The sequence below is a fragment of the Suricata suricatta genome, chromosome 14, assembly GCF_006229205.1.
Source record: "Suricata suricatta isolate VVHF042 chromosome 14, meerkat_22Aug2017_6uvM2_HiC, whole genome shotgun sequence".
NCBI lineage: Eukaryota > Metazoa > Chordata > Mammalia > Carnivora > Herpestidae > Suricata > Suricata suricatta.
The window spans coordinates 44,265,333-44,273,056 of NC_043713.1; the positions used below are offsets into that span (position 1 = coordinate 44,265,333).

General features: G+C 41.5%; 1 long non-coding RNA gene across 1 annotated transcript; it reads left to right on the plus strand.

Moving 5' to 3' along the window:
* The first annotated feature begins 466 nt into the window (after nt 1-466).
* Nucleotides 467-1,443, plus strand: LOC115278503. Its single transcript, XR_003902925.1, has 2 exons — nt 467-630; nt 1,179-1,443. It is a non-coding gene; the product is annotated as an uncharacterized LOC115278503 (long non-coding RNA).
* The last annotated feature ends 6,281 nt before the right edge of the window (nt 1,444-7,724 follow it).

The window sequence follows — 7,724 nt, forward strand, 5'->3', positions numbered from 1 at the left end:
GAAACAAGAATCTCACATTCAAGCGTCCCTTTTAAAATGGTGGCTACAAGAGCCAACTCTTGCTGCTAGCACAAGGTCTCGCAAGGCTGTTAATCATCAAGTGCTGATAGCTACTGTTCTGCGTTGGATGAATACCAATTAGAGAGATGGGGACGACCTGAGGACCGGAGAAGGGAGAGCAGTAGGGGACTGGCTTTGTTGTTTTGGGGAGGGGTTGCCAAAAAAATATTACCTGGGGCGCAGTGCTCTTCCCGCCAACCCTGAGGGGTGACTGATGAAAACGGCAGACTCATTTACAAAGTATAAAGTAGGGATGCATTGGAGGGATCGTATTGTTATTAATAGGGTTTGCTTTCCTAGGTTGTGATGGCTGACTCTTAGTGTTTCAGTTTTAGAATCAGACAACATTTGTCTACACTTTATCATTATGTCTGTGTTTTCTTTTACGGTATCTCCTAAAAGAGGTTGTGCGAAGCTCCAGAGAAACTTAGAAAGAAAGGCTCTGGAAAACAAAGACTTACCATCTGCGAGAGAGAGGAGTTTACCATGGAACATTTTAGGAAAATAGAATGAAATGTTCTTCCAAGTTGAACAGCATCACAGCTGGAGAAACAGTGCCAATTGGAGCAGGTAGCTTAAACCGGTAGGGCTTTCGTCAAAACGAGATTTTGTTTGCTCACGTCCGTCTCCTGAGCCAGTGCCTTCTAAGGGCAGTGTTCAGCGTGGAGACTTGCTTTCCTGCGGGCCCCCTCCTCTGCCTTGTGCCTGTTCTCCTCTGGTACCAGAGTCTTTCAGCCCCTTGGAATGCATTGTGGGCACAGCGACTCTTACTACGATCAGGAGGATTTATGACTGGCTGCTATATCTGAAGCACACGTGTTGAGGACCAACTACCTGCTTGGGAATCAGGAAGGAAAAACATTTCCCCTTAGTTTATTTGAGAGTTATCTTCCACTGTCCCAGAGTGCTGAGAGAACAGCGAGGAGCTGTTCAGAGAACTTGATGAGGTCCCACAGTGCTAAGCACGTAGAGTTTCAAGAGGCCGGGGAATTGTTACCATTGGGGTTAGTTTGAAAAGTGGTCCATGTGGGGGGGAGGACAGAAATTAAAATGAGATGCCTAAGAAACATATTAACTAAAATTATGTTTGATTTGCCATCAATTGCTCTCTCTTCTAGATGCTTGGGAGAGTGCCTCCATGGGGAGCTGAAAAGCGTTCAAGGCCTCTTCTAAGTTGATGGTGCTCCCAGGGCTGATGGAAGAGTTTCGGAGTAGAGAGAGCCATGGAGACCTTTCAATTAGCCGGGAGGCCCTTGTGTTGGATTTGAGAAGAAATCAGAAAAAGATCAATTAGCTGTAAGAGTTGTTCTTTTGTTCTTTTGTTCCTTGCATGTAGCAGGCGCTGAAAAGCTATGGATTTGAATAAAGGAATGTTTATTCTAACATACTAAAATAATATGCTATTTGAAACCAAGTAGTGGATCTAGCCAGAATTTGTTTCTTAGATTATTATTCTATGACAAGAAACACTTCACTCTGTGTGAAAATCGAGTTAAAAGACAGCTTTGCAGAAATTTCCCTTGGATTTGAGCTTATTGGCTCATTATTTGTTCAAGTGATTCATGATCTAGAGATCGTGGAAGTCATAGCAATACTGAAATTGCCAAGTGGAAATAAAAGCAAACCCTACATAGCACGTCTTAGATTGAACATAATCATGGAGGTAGCTGACAAGTGAATATATTTTGGGAAGAGGAATCTACAGAGGTTGCCTTGAGTATAAAGCAGACCTCAGCCTTTTGGTTGATATACTAGTTACCATAGTAATTGACTGAACTTTGCTATAATTAAATCTTTTTGTGTCTGTATAAATACGATGTAGTGGACCTCCTGTAGCTACATTTGTGTTTGTGTTTTTCCTTTTTCTGAAAGATCACTAGAGGATATATGCCCTCAGGTACTGTTGTCCTTTGCAACCTTTCAACAAAATCATAGAGAATGGGGAACAGCGTTCTATCCTGTTGATGGAGTAAAGTGAAAACGTAGGAGCCTGAGAAGGCCATGGAGGAAGGCTTGTGGAATCATTCTGGAGCACACCCTCCGGGAGGTCCATACATGTAAAGGAGAAATGCTACTTCACCAAGAGTCTCTTTTTGCATAAAGATTGCATGATCAAAATCAGTTAAACCCGGACAGATGAAGGGGTGCCTGGCTGGCTCAGTTGAAAGAGTGTGCGACTCTTGATCTCGGGGTTGTGAGTTCGAGACCCACGTTGGGTATAGAGATTACTTAAAAAAACTAAAAAAAAAAAAACCTAACCAAACCAAACCCCAGACAACTGAAGAAGAAAAACAGAGTGATATCAAGAAGAAAAACTGGAAGAACAGAAAGCTTCAGATATTTAGGCTGCCAAGTTGTAGCAGATTGTGAGATCGGGGAAGACATGTCAAGGGTGGGAAGAAAAGTGATTCATCCTAACAGTAATTCAGGTTCTGAAAGATTAGTCTAAGGACCTACTTGAAAACGTATAGCATCAATGTCTTGTCACTGTTGTCTGTGAGGAGCTCAGCGAAATCAGCTCTTCTGGAAAGAAGGGAGGAGATTCATTCCTTTAGACCAGTGGTATTTGTGAAGAATTCCTGGAAGCTGCCCAAATGGAGTGTGACTTTTGGGAGATGAGCCAAATTGTGAAAGCCAAGGCAGTGATTGACAAGTGGGGAAATAGACAAATTGTCCGGGGACTGAGAGGCTTTGTGAATGTGAGCAGCCCTGGGTTCCTGGAAACAGGAAGCCAAGAGTCTGGATCAGTGGCTCTCAAACTTAAATGTGTGAATGAATCACACATTTCAGCTGGGGATCTTGGTGAAACATAGATTCTGATACCGTAGGCCTTGGGCGAGGTTAGGAATCTGCATTTCCAGCAAACTCACAGACTGTGCTCATGATACTGTTTCAAAGAAAATTCCTTAGGTAGCCAAGGGCTACTTCCAAAGACCATACCTGGAGTAGCTAGTAACAAGGGCCCAGACCTTTATGTCTTAGTGTGGGCAACTTACAGTGTTGTTGACGAGGACTTTTTAGCATAGTGGTATGTCAGATTATATGTTTAATTTTATTGGGTAAGTCAGTTAATGTGTTTTTAATTACTAATATTCTGAGTAGATTGGCTTTTAGGTTGCGTAAGCTGCCTTTGGTGACAACTGTTGTATCAATGTCCTATTCTTACACTGCTGACAGTTTGTGGTTTTGGTTGTTGGGATTGGATTGTCTCTCTCCAGATGGTATTATCCAGGGAAAACTCGAGAAGTGACCTTACCTTCATCTATTTCTAACTGCGACAGGATGTACCAGGACTCCTTTCTTCTCCTTTCTCATGATTTCTCTTTCTTTCTTTTTTTTTTTTTTTTAAACCACTGCTGAGTCCGTGGATCTCAGCCAAACCCCTGGAAATAATCCAGACCTACACATTTCTCCATTACAAGTGAAACAGTAGTAGCAAAGTAGAAATAGCTCTATTTACTAAAACATTTCCCCCTTACAATTTAAGATTACAGCCGGCATGCCAAATTGATATTAGGGACGTGTTTAATACACTTCTGTATTTTGGGGGTGGGGAATAGAAATAACACCTTGTATTTTAGAATCAGTTTGAAGGGAGTTGACTTCATCTGCTGAATAGAGATCTCAGCCCGTAATCCTGGGTTCCTGAGCACACAGCACCAGTTTAGCTTCTAATGTACTCTCGGGTGACTTAATGGTATTGCTTAATTATAACAGTTGCAACTTCCATCCTCCAAAATATATCACAGGCAGCCAAACATCTGCAGGGTTTTGTAGCAGGGAGGATGCCAAAATGAAATGCTCATTTTTTGTATTATTTTGCTTTTATTAGTTTTTAATACATATACGTAATAAACAAGATGAGCAAGACAGCACTTAAATATGCACCAGTGGTAATCAAATGTAAGATATTAAGTTGCAAAAATGCCCATTCTATGGAAAGGAATATGCTCCTCGGGAGAATCTGGGCTGTGACAGGGGACATTTTAAAATAACATTAACTTTTCAGTGGTAGAAAAGGAGTAAGAAAACTTCTCAACATGGGAAGTGCAGATCACAGCAAGAAAAAAAACACACACACACAACACCCTGCAGAATGCACGGAATGCCAGCAAGAAATGTATTTCTGCAAAGAGGAGGGCTACGTGCTAATTGAAACACCTCCATGACTGGATACTGCGTCTCCAAGACACCTTCTAGAAATGGGAACTGCTGTCAGCAAACCTATAAAGTTAAAAATGAGGTTAGCTCGGATTTGTCTCAGGCTTGTGACTGACACCCAAGTAATGAAAGTAATCCAATTTTTTTTTCAGTAAAGAGAAACGATGTTTTCAAGATAAGAACAGAATACATGATTGCCATTTCTAGAAATTAAATTTACGCCTTCTTTGGCCAAGTAATGGATGATATGGTTTTACACATATTTGGGAAACTATTTTAGAGCTAGTTTTTCTGTATTTTGTTGTACAAACATATTCCCCAATGTTAATAAAACTAGATGTATGAATTTCTAAATAGGATGGGTTTAAGAAGAGTGTTCTTTAAAAAAAAGTTTATTTTTATTTATTTTATTTTTTTTTTTTTGAGAGGAATATTCTTTACCACAATGTCTTAAAAATGTCCTAAACAGCAAAACTTCCAACTTCACCAGTGACTCATCTCCCCGGTGCAGTAGTATTTGTATAAATTTAAAAAAAAAAGGGGGGGAGGAAAGAAAAGTACAAAATATAAAAAAAAATAGCCAATTAAAACCATTGCTTCTGTGTGTGCTCTGCAGGGATCTGGTAAAAATTAAGCCGGGGCTAATGAAGCTCCAAGCCCCTGCCTAACGCCACAGAGGGAGGAAGGCTGAATATTGCCTGCTATGAGGCAAACTGCTTAAGGAGCTTCGTGAAGGCCTCACTGAAACCAACTTAGCAGACGTTCCCGTCCCCCGGCCTTTATGAAGATCATCTCCAAGCAGATGATATTGCCGCGGACCTAGGTGCGACTCCAGCGCATGCTCACCGCCTCTGCAGCCTCCTGCAGACACCTGCTGAGAGCCGTGGGAGCCTGCCGAGGGGGTCTTAGGAAGCAGTCTGGGCGCTAGGCTCTCATCCATGCGCCCGTGGGTGCTAGGTACAGAGAGGGCTGGGCGCAAGACTCACCCATTCCCTTTGCTGAACCCAACGTGGTGTTAAAAAATTTTTTTTCAAACCAGACAGCTTCCAGCAAAACAGGTTTTGGAGCCTCTTCCTTCTTTCCTTTTTTTTTTTTTTTTTTGCCTCTTTCGACCACATTCAGGCCATTCCTAGAAAATTTTTAGAGGGGCGCCTGGGTGGCTCTGTCTGTTAAGCCTCCAACTCTTGATTTCAGCTGAGGTCATGATCTCCCGGTTATGAGATGGAGTCTTCCCCTACCCCATCTGGCTCCCTGCTAGGTGTGCAGTCTGCTTAAGAGTCTTTCTCTCTCTCTCCCTCTCCTCAGCTTGCTCTCTAAATATAAATAAATAGGGGCACCTGGGTGGCTCAGTGGGTTAAGCCTCCGACTTCGGCACAGGTCATATCTCACGTTTGTGGGTTCGAGCCCCGCGTCAGGCTCTGTGCTGACAGCCAGCTCAGAGCCTGGAGCCTGCTTCTAGTTCTGTGTCTCCTTCTCTCTCTGCCCCTCCCCCTCTCATGCTCTGTCTCTCTCAGTATCAAAAATAAATTGAAAAAAACATTAAAAAATTTTTAATATAAATAAATAAATAAATAAATAAATAAATAAATAGAATTTTTTAGGACTCCCTACAGTACCAACTCCCCAAGAGCTGGCCTTTTGGAGGCTGAAGCTCATACAGAAGAAGCCTTATTGCCACCCGATTTATTCCTCCTCCTAGATCTTTTCTGGAGACTTTTTTTTTTTTTCCTGGACACCACTCAAGGCACTAGTCCTCCGCTCAGTGGCACCACAACACCTGGGAACTTGTCTGAAATTCAGAGACTCAAGCCTCACTCCAGACCTACTGAATCAGGAGGAACTTTTCACAAAAAGAGTATAAAAACATAGAGGAAGACAAGCCATAAGAGACTCTTCAATACGGAGAACAAACTGAGGGTGGCTGGAGGGGTGTTGGGGGGGGTGGCTTAAATGGACAGTGGGCTTTACGGAGGACACTTTCTGGGATGAGTGCTGGCTGTTACATGTAAGTGATGAGTCGCTGCATTCTGTTCCTGAACTCTTTATTCCACTGTGTGTTAACCCACTTGGATGTAAATTAAGACAAAGAAGGAGCTTTTCAACAAAAAGCTATGTACAGGCAATCTGAAGTACTGTTCTAATTCCTTTTGGAGGGTTTTCAGGACCAAATGAATTGGCCTACCCATTTGCATTAGAAAAAGACTCTGGTGATGCAAAAGTTTGTTCAAAAAGGACGAAAGTGCATAATAAACCGGAATCGCTATAGAAAGACTTTTGGAAATTGGATCCTCTTGGGTATTGCCATTGCCACTTCCTTCCAAATTCCACCACACAGAGGACCCTCTAGTCCATCTCAGTTCAAGGTTGAGTCTTGGGAAAAGCCAAGGTTGCCAACAAGCCAACCACAGCCCACCATGATGTTTGAATTAAAAAAATGTTTTTGATGTATGCATCTGTTTTTCTATGGAGCCAGAGATTAGCACAATTATTCAGCAAATATTTCTAAAACTTAGGGCCAGAAAAACAGTAAGCAGTGTGACAATGGCATTAATAACACTGGACTGGGAATCTGAAGATCTAGTTTCCAGTCCCAGCTTAGCACTGACCGGCTGTGTCATGGGGGACGTGACTTAATTGAACCAACATTTGTGGTGTTCCTATTAGATCAAAACAATGCAGGCGATAGGAAAGTGAAAGCCATCTAGTGGCTTTTGTAAAGAAGTGTACTGCTGTTGATCAGGGTTTTGTTTCCAAGAGGAACTCTTTAGAGGGAAAAAAATGTTTTGTTGAAGGCCAATAAATAGGAAAAATTTGAGCCGTTTGGTTTTGAAGCTGAAGCAGAAAGTCCTGAACCATGTGCTCAAATTCAGAAAATCAGTATCAAAAAGATAAATCCCACTAGAAAAGTAGACCAAAATGAGAGCGAGCGAGAGCGCAATGCTTCAAGGAATAGACACAAATGGATAAAGTTTAGTCAACCTCAAATTAAGCAACATTAGGATGCTATTTTTAATTTTTCAGATTAGAATAAGAATGCCAATTTGTGTTGCTGATAAGCGTTGGGGAGAGGGCATCCGTAAACACTTCTGGCATTTCTTTCTGGAGGACAGTCTGCTTTACAGCTTCGAAAATCTGCATTCTCTCATGTACAATTCTGTTTCTATGATTTTGTTACTAGAAATCAGAAATACAGGATGCAAAGATGTACAAGTGTATTCACTGCAGTACAGAAATGTTCACTGGCAAGGCAGATAAACTTGAAACGACCTAAATTTCTAACAATTTGAGAATGGTGATATCTACATTTTGCTAACCTAGTGCAACCAAATAGTATATAGTGACTAAAATGAAGTGAACAACTAATAGTCAGCATGAAAAGAAGTTTTTGCAAAAACAACGTATACATCAAGATGCTAGCTTTGAAAAACAAGTATGGTGTGCCACATGTATTTTGTAATTTTACAAATATTTTAAAAAAAATCATAGAGCCATTGTTATGAAGG